Genomic DNA, 12286 nt, shown 5'->3' with positions numbered 1-12286 from the left:
CGTGATTTGACTCTCACTTGAATAATTTAAATATTTCAACGTTTTTTTTGTTTTGACTTTTGTTGTTGTTGCTTCAATAAAGTTCGTGATAGCATTTGACGGCGACAATCTGAGAAAAATTCCACGAAAAACGTAGATTCAGGTTCATGTTCAACTCTTTAATGAGTTACCGAAACATATGACACACTAAAAAAAAATTTCAATCTTTAAATAGAGTCTGCGGTTCATTTTTTTGAATAATTGATTGGCAAATCACATTGAAAACGGTAGTAACCAATTTTCAGATTGTTTTCGTGTTTTTTTTTGTACGGAAAAGTTTCTGAAATGACAAACAAACAAATACGATAAGTGTTGAGTGAACAGATGTCACTGTCGTAACTGTTACATATTTCATCAAGCTTTAACACACACCAACTTTCATTAGTCGAGCTTTGTCATCAAGGTAAGCTTCACTCGTCGACCGGTTCTTAAAGCTCGAAACACATCAGAACGATAGCGGTATTCATGAATAATAAATGGAACGAACGAAATAGACGGAGATTGAATTACAAAAGCGAATGCATGTTCGGCGCATCATGTTTCGAAAGTACGAAAGAAAAAAAAACGTCAATATGGCAAATGGTAAATTGGCGTTTTGGGTGGATTTGTTGCTAGGCGACACGAATGAATATGCAAGGAAAACGACTAAAATAAATCCTGAGGAAAATAAAGTATTTATTTTTTTTCTTTCGCTCCCTCTATCTCTCTCTCTCTCTCCCTCGATTGCATGCATATTTTATCCAGATGGTCTTACACGTTTATCGTTTTCATAAATCAATTCATAGGTGAAAAAAGCGTGCTGCTAAGTGATTTCACATACACCATGTATATAAATTTTCAGTGTTGTGTGACGTGATCTTGGCCCACAAACCAAATTTCAATGTCAACGTTTGGCATGTTGAGCATTGCATGTGTCCGTTGCTGACTGGAATGAGCACAGAAAGCTTAAGTGAATCGCTGAGAATAAATGTTAACCATTGTGAATAACAAAATTGCACACAGAAACATTAATATTCATATACAATATATAACACGCGGGGCCTGTTTGGTTTGGACCAAAATATGTGGTTGGAATGTTGCTGAAAACAAGGAAATAGTTGTGAGCGTCTTTGAAATGATAGTCGGGGCGGGTAGCCGGACATAGCAATCGATACCGAAATCACCTTCAGCTGATGACGAATGCATCAACCGTAAAATGTTTACTGAACAACCGACGACAAAAAAAAATCAGACAAAAAGAATAAAAGTACAACACCAAAAGAACGGTGCTGCATTCATTGATATGCATGCCATGAATATGATCGTATAGAATACCAATATCGTGCAGGTACCTCAAACATAAATTCAGCATTCAACGTTGTGATTGAATTTCCGTTGATATGTGCATGTTTCATGTGGCAATATGCCCGTGCACCCGCTGTGCGCCAAATTCTATATCAACAGTTATATACGGCGGTAATTGTTTGCCTTTTGACTTTTTGCCTTCGTTCATTTTGCGCATTTTACATCCACTTTTAACGAACGAACGATCATTCATTTTAAATAAATATGAATTTATAATGCGATCAATGCGATCGCTATAAATAAAACCATAAAATACCAAAAAAAATGAGTATTTTTCCTTATCAATTTTATGCCGATTCGATTTAGTGAGTATTGGACAGTAGAGAGAGGGAGAAAGAGAGACAGAGAAAGACAGACGCAGAAAAAACAAAAAGTCTATCAAATCTCAACCAGTTCAGCATTGACAATGACTCAACTATGTATACAAGAAAGAAATATGAATATATACATACATGGGAAATCAAGTTCCGCATGCGAATTTCAAGTTTCGCTCATGAGTCGTGTCTTTTTTTTCGTTCACGCTGCTTTTCCCCCCCCAATTTGTGTAGTGTCCGTATTCGGATGAGAATGATTTTTCGTTTATTTTGGCAATTTTAGGAGAATTCATTTTCGGAAACGAATTGGTGTTGTTCGGCTCGCTTGTTTGTGTTTTTTTTCTTTATTAGAGACAAAATGGCTTATTTATGTATATTAGAGCTAAAATGATAGCACACGAGACTGTCAGGCGCCGGCAAAAAAATGGAGATAAACAGTGAGAAAGCATGAGCAACATAAAAACGAATGAGATGAAAAAAAAACAAATAACGAATGATTCACAAGCCGAAGCCGAAGCAAAATCAAAACAACTAAATCAATCCGTATGAAAATGGGTCGTTAACATTCATCGAAATTCTATGCATTGTGTTGAACCTAACGGTAAACGGTTTAAAGTCCACTTTTGGACATTCCACAAGGAAACTTCTGGACGCTTTCTATCGCTTTCTATTAAATTCATGTGGCCCATTGTTTATCTCGTATTGTCTAGTGTTTTGCGTTGCAATTCTGGAATCTAGAACATATTCGCTGGGGGGGCAAGACTGTTTTATGCTTTCCGAAATTAATTTTGCCTTATGCAATCCCGAAATGAATGAAACTCGTTGAGTTGCGAGTCGTTGAATCGACGTCATCGCCGGAGACGAAATTTCTCTCATTCACTAAAGCGAAAGAGACTACACTCAGCATTCCAATGGAGCGCACCGTTATTTATCAGATCGGAAGAAAGCAAAAATAAATTATTTCGTAATATGTCGAAATTTTTCGCGACAATGGCCCAAACTAAAAATAAACCGATGCGTATTGAAACAAGAATTTAGTAATCCACACAATCCAACGAATACAATTAATTTCGCCAAAGCGAGATGCTATGCCATCGAAGACGCGTCACTTGCGAATGCCATGCCACACATTGTTTAACATGTACCGTACACAACATACAGATTGCATATGATTATTCACTGTCGCGCGCTCTCTAGTGAAAGAAATTTCTCTCTCGTTTTTTTCGCCATACTTTGTTTGCGTGTGCGGACGCGCGCGCGCGCCCGTATTTCACGTCAGAACATGATGCTGACCATTTGGCTGGTTTTTTTTAGTCGTTCCTATGCTCAATTCACTTCATATTCACCGTGCATGGCACGAATTTATTGTATAGCAACGGAAAGACGATTTTTCACCCAGCAACGTCATACATATATCGATGCAAGGCATTTTAAAAATGAAAAACAAAAATTCCCCTTTGGTTGACCAAAGAAACCGAGTGGAAGATGAACATCAACAATGCAAACCACAATCATGGTGCGTTACGTTTCCAGCAGCACGTAAACATCCAAATAACTTACTTTGCATTTATTTCCTCTCATCGGACGTCACATTATTTGCAGAACAAGCACAATGTGGAAACCAACGGAACATTTTTTTTTTCATGCATACTTTACGCCAACACAACGTGAAGAAGAAAGCAAAAACCGGGTAACAAGACAATTTAACTTTTGAACCGACCCAACGAAATACTAACCGTATTTCATTTCGTAGCATCCAAACCAATTAGAATCATTCACATGGAATTTAGCACATAACTTTTACAATTAACCATTTGCGACACACGTTCTCATCTTCGTGAAATCGATCCATTTTTAGCACTACATGAAATGTAAAGCTACTAATCTGCTTTCTTTTTTTCTTAATACTTTTTGAGTGATGAAATAAATTATGATGAATTTGAATTTCATGCTCATATTTTTTATTTAATTTAAAACATGTGCATTAACGACAAATAAGTGCATAATTACTCAAAGCGCCAATCAAATTTTTATTATCAAAATTATTAATTATGTTTTTTAAAAATTACATTAATTTTTCGTACAGTATTTTCTGGGTCTTGAACAGAATTGAAGTGACTTTCGATTCTATGCTCATATTATTATTTATTTAATTTAAACCAAAGGCAGTATATTTCAAAAAAGAAATAAAACTAAGATCTTGTAATTCATTTTGAAAATAAATATATTACTTCAAAGTTACTTTGATGAAATACATTTCATGTAGTGCGCCAATAAATAGTTTGTTGTGAAATAACAATATAGATTAAATGACTAAAAACTCAAGAACGCAGAGCGGAGCGAAGCGAAGCTATGCGGTCTTGTTTTTCTATTGCGGCGTCAATTGGTGGCGCGTTATTCAGAGCAAAGATTTCACTTTGAACTCATTTCATCGGCGATTTTCACATTTATTCCATTTTTTTTGCTTTCATTCCTTAAGACTACTCGAAACAAAAATGTGTCCGTTATACAGACAATGAAAAATGTTTTCGAGTTAATTCTTGTTCGTCACTTCATTCGGCGTTGACGTATACATGTATGAGTGAGTGTGTGTGTGTGTGTGTGTGTGTGTCGATAATTTCAATTTCGTTCGCACAAATCGCTTGTTATACAGCATAATTAGTATTCTGAAGGCATTATTTCCGATTGCCGAAGTGAGCAAACGAGAAAAAAAATATGTGTCGAACATCTAGCACTTTGAGCATCCAAACAAGGAGAAATCTCAAGCAATTGCAATGATTCACATTCAAATGTCGTATAGTTCTTGGAATTTACTTTTTTCTCCCTATCCAATAACTGTACATTAGATAGTTAATTTATGAATAGTAACCTCAATATATTCAGAGGTCATTATTTCATTTATTTTGCTTTAGATTCCGTGATGCGCGAAGTACCATTCCATATAACTAATAAACCCAACACACACGCACTTAAATGCTCTTTCTAAATGATTTCAACGATTTCAATCCGACGTGATTCATAAGATCATGAGGAAGCAGAATCAAACGAAATGAGTCATCAAATTTATCGAGTGTAAATATCAATTTGCTTTTTTTTCAGTGGGGAATAATTAATATTTTTACCGTTATAATTCGATGACCATCTGCACGCTTCAAAATATAGATCCACATTTTATTATTGTTCATTTCATTTATCCTCTTGTTCGCGCACATCGCACACACTCTCGAACGTTTTTTTTTTTGTAAAGTAGGACCTTTCACGTGTATTTCCACGAAAATATTCGTCTCATAGCGGTTAATTGATGCTGTCTACCGATATTCACGATGATAATCAACTGTAAGACCACTTCTTTCTGGGAATTCCAAACAGGAGGCTTTGACCGCATTAACACAATGGAAGGGTTTTAGTGTAATTTTGGTAGGAGTTGCGTAAATAACATTGACTGTAGCTGGACCAGAATATACTTAACCGGCTTCTATTAGTTTGATTGATTTGTTTACATGTATATATAAGTATGCTATCTACGGTTACTTTATCGTCGAATGGACCCGTCAAATTTCCAAACGGCTTGCAAGCTGAAAGACATGCATTTCTTCTGTTGTCACTTTATGAACGCTTCAACGGTCAATCGCTCGCTTTAATTCAATTTCCCATCGATATTATAGCCAGCATTTAGATTTCCAACGGTTATGTAAAATGTGTCGGCTTGGAAAACATGATCGGACAAACAATAATATGAAAACATTTTCGTCAAAACAAAGTTCATGAATTCCATGTTGATCAAGTTTTATTTGTTTTTGTTGATTCTAAATTCTAAGCTGTATGTGTTTTATAAAGTGGGTCAAACACACCGACTTCGCTTCCCATTCAGACGATAACTTTTATGGTTTGTTAATTGTTTGCATCGGATATTTGTTTGAGGAAAAAAAAAACACGATGATAAATTGTAAATGAAAAGAAAAGAAAAACTTGCGCAACAAATATTCTAATTTGCTTCATTCCATACGAATTTGGGAATGTGGTTTTCATTTCAAATTGCAAAAATTTAACAAAAAAAAATTACATCATGCGACCAATTTCTATCTGTTGGCGTCTCTTTTCAAATGACACAATACTTTCCCTACATATTCAATATCTCGTGAGCTTAACACACATGATAGAAGAGGCGCCGAATGTCTATGCAAAATTCGACGATGTATAATTTCAATTTGGATGTTTATGTGTTTTCGTTTTATTTTTGTTGTCTTTTTATTTTCTTCAACAAGATTTGCTTTCTCGAATGCTCTTTTCGAAATTCGTATGGTAATTAAATCACCTCAATAATATTTTGTTTTCTTTCATTCTAATTTTCATTTCTTTGGCGTCGCTCGAATTAGAATTGAAAAGAAGAGAAGGAAAAAATGTTACGTCAATCATCATATTCTAAAAAGAAGTATTGACTATTATGCGATTCAATACGTAACAGGGCCAATGTGAAATGAAAAAAGAAAGAATGAAAAACGAAATACGCTTCTTGGCTCTTTTCTCGTTTTGTTTTCATTTGATTCTTCTTCTTTTTTCGTTCACAGTTCTTTTTACACTGCAATACCAAGCAATATGAATGCCATCAATGTGGCGTTTTTTTTTCGTTGGCTCGGAACCGATCAGAAAGGAAAAAGCACGCTGTGTGAAAAGAGCAAGTTGAACTTTTACTTGTTGTTACTTTTCTTTGTTCGCTTGGCCACTCGACAGAAAATGAAGTAGATGAAAATAAAATGATATGAAAGAAATTCGAACGAATGAACGAAACGAAATCGTGTGTCTTGTTTTTTTGTTTGTATGTATATCACACACACACACATCTCGTTGTTTGCAAGTGCATGATCATTATTTATCTCAAGACCATCCGAGTTTTCGGTTGGTATGGGACTGGACTTGGTATTTCGTGTACGCATTTTAGCGGATCGGCCGCATGATTCGGATGAGAGAATGAGGAAGAAGGACGAGAGAGAGAGCATGATCAAAACTGTCAGAACAACTCACAATGCATGAATGTGCTTAATGAAGTGAAGCAACGCAAGAATCCGACAGAAATTACGGTACATGAAATTACAGTCACAGATAATTCCACGAAATTTCCATTTCAATCTGTGATAATTCGCAAATGGCATTCGATTTCATTATGCGGAGATTATTCTTTCAATTTCTTCTTCGTCCGGTTCTCTTTTTTCTGCGCTTTTACTTTTCCGTACACACCGTGTCAAAGGAAAGTATATGAATTGGTCCCGAAAACTTTTTTTTCACAAAATTAGCTTAGATCATCATAAAAACTCATGAAACGCTTTTTGAGACACTTTTCCGTTCGTGTGCCGTCGTCGTTGTCGTTGTCGTTGTCGTTGTCGTTGTCGTTGTCGTCGTCGTTGGTGTTTGTTAACACGATAACTCGAAAAATAATTGAGATAACCAAAATCTGGAAATGCCAAAAGTTTTGTATCCGAAAAACTTAGTTTAAGTTCGAAGATGAGCCATTTTCAATTTGATCGTGGGGTACTTGCCCTAAGAAAAACCTAAAAAAATTGACACTTTCGTATGAAAAGTGGCCGTAAATCGACTCCGATTGGCTTCAAAGTTTCAGAGGTTTCATTTTTTGGAGAAGAAATAAGATTCTGAAAGTTTGATGTTGATCGCATTTGTAGAAGTTTGGTTTTTGACCTTCAATTTTTGTCGAAATTTTCTTGGAAAAAATTGAGGGTCAAAAACCAAATTTGTGCAAATGCGATCAGCATGAAACTTTTAAATCGGAGGCAATTTATGGTTACCTTTCATACAAAATTGTCGAAGTTTTAACTGAAGTGACCGATTTTTTTTACTAGAAAACTGCCTTTATTCAAGAAAATTCACAAAAAATAACCAAAAGTGCGAGCAATGGTACGGAAAAGTTCGGAATTACAAATGTAATTCTTTTTATGCTGTTTGTTCGGTTGATGAGTAGCAACAACAACAACAAGAGAAGTAACGAATAAAAAAAAACACTTTTAAATCGTGCGGCGGCATGCAAACATATTTACCGGCATTTTTTGTTTCATGCTGGATTAACGTAACGTAACGATTTCAGCAATATTATTTGGCGGGATTCTGGTGAATTCGCAGTTGTTTCTTTCTGAATTTAGAGTTTGGCAACAAACAAATTAGAAAAGTCCCGTAATTTCATTTATGCGATCACGTGACATTTTCTCGAAAGATGTTTTTTTTCTTCAGGAGAACTAACCGGTGATGGTCATTGAAATAACAAAACCACGATTCGAAAACAGACGAAAGAAAAATAATAATACGGTAAACCCACTCGCAACAGTCGGCACAAACAAATAAATGAATAAAACAATTTTGATGGTATGGTAAAAAAAGAAAATAACGGTAAATTTAAAAAGCGATTCAGTCGATGTAAACAAACACGCACCTAATTTATTTCACTTTATTCAAATACCAACAAACCCAATCATCATCGATCAATTTAAATTGCTCGTCCATTTGGCATAACTCTATTTTTTTCATCGCTTTGCTGTCTCTAGTTGTTGGTTTTTTTCCCCTGTCTATTTGTTTGTTGATTTGAACGGTGAGTCGACAGCTATCCCACTGAATCTCAATGAAGAAGAAGAAAAAATTCAGACAAAAATCTATTTCAAATGTTTTGCAGGAATGATTCCGAAGAATCGATTTCATTTCACTTTGCGTTCTGCGCATCGTCGAGTCGGGTGTGTGCTGTGTGTGTCGGCGCAAATAGATAAAAATGATGAAAAATGAAGCCGCTTCCATTCGCCAAATTCATTAAATTTCATATGCAATTGAAATCCATCATGACATTCACATCGCCAAGATCTTTACAACGTGATTTTTTTTGCAGATATTGTGCAATGGTTTTATCGCAACCTAACATTGTTCGCATGAAGCAAAAACAAAATCAGCAGAGGTAATGGATGAAAGAAAAAAAACGACGATGGCAAAAATAACGGTTCATTTTTTTTTGTAGCGAAATTGGCAAATGGCAAGCGATCAAACCAAATGAATCCGTATTTCATACAGTATCTGTGCGTCGTAAAAAAAGGCGGACAAATCATAATTAATATATAAATTGTTATCGTTTTCATTTTTTTTTGTTCTTTGTAGATGTTTGTGGTGGTGGTGGTGCTGTTGTTGCTCATGTACATTTTTTGTGTTTAGTTTTGGTTTTATTTTGTGTTACTTTCGGATCATTTAAATCTTTTTACAGTGTTTACGGACTCAATGCGATAGCCGCGAGAATGATTCCAATACATTTTCAAAGGAATTTCAAAATTACCAAACCACACCGCATTGAATCGAAAGTATGATATTGTGCCGGATTGTGTACTTTCAATAAATGATTTACAGATTCCATACAGTTTATGTGTGATTTCTGCGGAGTGTCGGTTTGGTGATTATGCCTGCCTGCCGCTTTTTCCCCGTTCGCTTCAATTTCTTCTTAAAAGCGACATGATTCATAGCTTTGGACATTATCATCAAAAACAAATTCCATAGAATTTAATTGAGACTCGAATTATCGATGTATTCATAACAGTAAGTTTGGTGCGCATTGAGAAATGACACATTTTTTAAAATAAAATCCACCGTTGTGTTGACTATGTGTGTATGTGTGTGTGTGGTGAAACATGTAACACTAAACGTTGAATGTTTTGATGTTTTTAAGTGGCGGAAAAAGAGAAAATAGCCATACATATGGATTGTTGTTGTGCTTTTCACCGTTCATTTCGAATGGAAATCGTTTGATTATCACCAGAGAAAACAAAAAAAAAAAGAAAATCGAATGCAACATATCGCATAGAATGAATATGAAACGGTAACATCATCGATGCAATTCAAGGGCGATCCCGATGGTCATGATCGCACGACCTACTGGCTGTCATTTCTTGACGATCCAATCTAGACGAGATTCATCACGCAATTTTTAACCCAATTTTGACGAGCCGCACATATCATCGATTTGAGAGGAAAAAAAAAGTTGATTGCGAATACATGTGCTGTAGCACCGTTATGTACACTTTTGTCCCGTATTTGCACGATCTGATGTGTGATGAACCATTTGATTTACGTGGCCATTTCATCATCTTGTTGAGAGAGAAAAGAAAATGAAGATGCACAACATTATCGTAATCGTGATCATCTATTTCCCAAGACACGACGACGATGCAGTTATCGCAAAGATCATCCAATTTCATCGACGCACACTCTTATAAGACACTTTGAACATGCGCCAATTATTGTATACGTCATCATCGTAGCTTGGATACGAAGCCTCTTTCTCTATCTATTGCTCTTCTTTCGCTGCCTCGTCCACTTTATCGCGAATCGATTGCTGATGATTCTTGAATGAGTGCATCGGATCGCATTTTATGTAATACACAAATAATGTTGTTGCCGACACATTCATTACATTTTTTTTTCTTCTTCTCTTCACTTCGGATGAAATGACCATTTCTGAACTGAACAGTGGTGATCTGTGCATTTGCGCAACGACTAATTCAGCCTCTTCATAGAACGTATGTATGGCCAGCTACGAGCAAAAGAGTGAAATTTTCCTGCAATGAATACACACGCTCAACACATTTCTTTCTTTCTTTCCTTTTCTCATTTTATTTTTTCACTCGATTCGTAATCATTTCTACAAAACTTTATCACACGTTATTTTGCGAATGTAATACACCGTTCAGTCGACGGAATATGCACGACGACGATGCTCTGAATGTGGTTCAATCAATCGATTTATTTTCTTCTTCATCATGATGTATCGTGGTTTCGAGCACTGGAAACTTGATAAACTGGTCACAAAATGTATGGGAGAGAGGGAGAGAGAGAAGAAAAACGAAAGAAATAAATGAAATTGATGCAAGTAAATGTAATCATGCCATATAATAAACATACACGTAACCTAACGCAAATAATTCAGCGTGATTTCGTGTGGTGTACTCAAAGGGGAAAGTACTAGATTTGTATAATTCAAATAATGCAATCTAGTACAAAAATAATCCCAAATAATCCTTCGGAATTCTCAATAATGCTCAATAATGCTATTCATAATATCAATAAATAATAGCGAACTATGGTCAAGTAATTGATGCTTGCGTGCATTTGAATGCCTTGAAAATAAAGTGGGTCGATAGTGGATATGAATTGGTGAGACCTAGAAGAACACAAGTTTGTCAAACGTCGTAGCAATAAAGAGAAGTATATTTTACTGCAACTAACAATGGTTGAAAGAATGTATGTTCATTATAGGCGGGTCGTCCCGGTTTTTAACGGTTAGCACTATAAATTTGCTGAAGACGCCGAGTATCTATCTTTTATCAGTTCAGCGAAAAACACAAATTTTGTTGTACAATTGCGATTTTTTGCGTTTTTTGCTGAACTGATAAGAGATAACGACTTGGCGTCTTCAGCAAATTTATAGTGCTCGAGACCTTTCGCACTTTTGCTTCAGACAGTTCTCACTCATCCCCTATGAGTTTCGCAGAAAACGCAAAGGATGATAAAAAAAACATGCCATAGGCCGATGTTTTTGATTTGCGTCCAATTGATAAGAGATAAGAGATAATTGTCTTCAACAATGTTATAGAGGATCTCAAGGACTACAACTTTTTTGAAGACAACTAGTTGTTATCTCCTATCAGTTATGCGGAAACCGTGAAAAACCAGGACGACCCGCCAAAAATGAACATACATTCTTTCAACCATTGTTAGTTGCAGTAAAATATACTTCTCTTTATTGCTACGACGTTTGACAAACTTGTGTTCTTCTAGATCTCACCAATTCATATCTACTATCGACCCACTTTGTTTTCAAGGCATTCAAATGCACGCAAGCATCAATTACTTGACCATAGTTCGCTATTATTTATTGATATTATGAATAGCATTATTGAGCATTATTGAGAATTCCGAAGGATTATTTGGGATTATTTTTGTACTAGATTGCATTATTTGAATTATACAAATCTAGTACTTTCCCCCTTGAGTGTACTTCTCTAGTTTTACGTTTCACTTCGATTTTCCATCGCTTTACACACACATATCTACATAAATAAATTGTCTTTGTTCGTGTCGTTTCTTTGTCTTTGAATAATTATCGAATGTGAATTTCTCAAGTTATTGGAAGCCACCTAACAGCATTTCGATGGTGATTATTGTTGATTCGTTGCCGTTCAGTCGGCTGTGTTTTATTTTTTGTGTTGTTGTTGTTGTTGTTAAAGAATTGGAGGAGAAACTCAAAACAAAATCAACATACACTCACACGGCATAGGACGCAACGATGATGAAAAACCAAGCGGCGGCCACCAACAAAAACCAATTCTCAATATTGGGTGAAAAAATATATAAAATAATACACACACTTTACACCGAAATGGAAACGAGATATAAGCGATTCGAAATTAAAATGAAATAGAGAGTCGATTAGCGTGGCACGGCCGATTTGATTGGATTGAATTCCTTGCATCTTCTGATTGGATTGGCGCTAAGCGACACTGCTGCTGCTGCTTGTGCTGGTGATGGCTGCGCGTTTTGTTGCACACGTGATATGC

Source organism: Sitodiplosis mosellana, unplaced genomic scaffold (assembly GCF_009176505.1).
Source record: "Sitodiplosis mosellana isolate CC-2019 unplaced genomic scaffold, AAFC_SMos_1.0 Smas_scaffold_6226, whole genome shotgun sequence".
NCBI classification, from domain to species: domain Eukaryota; kingdom Metazoa; phylum Arthropoda; class Insecta; order Diptera; family Cecidomyiidae; genus Sitodiplosis; species Sitodiplosis mosellana.
The sequence above is the reverse complement of the archived record's forward strand: the minus strand, read 5'-3'. Positions refer to the sequence as shown.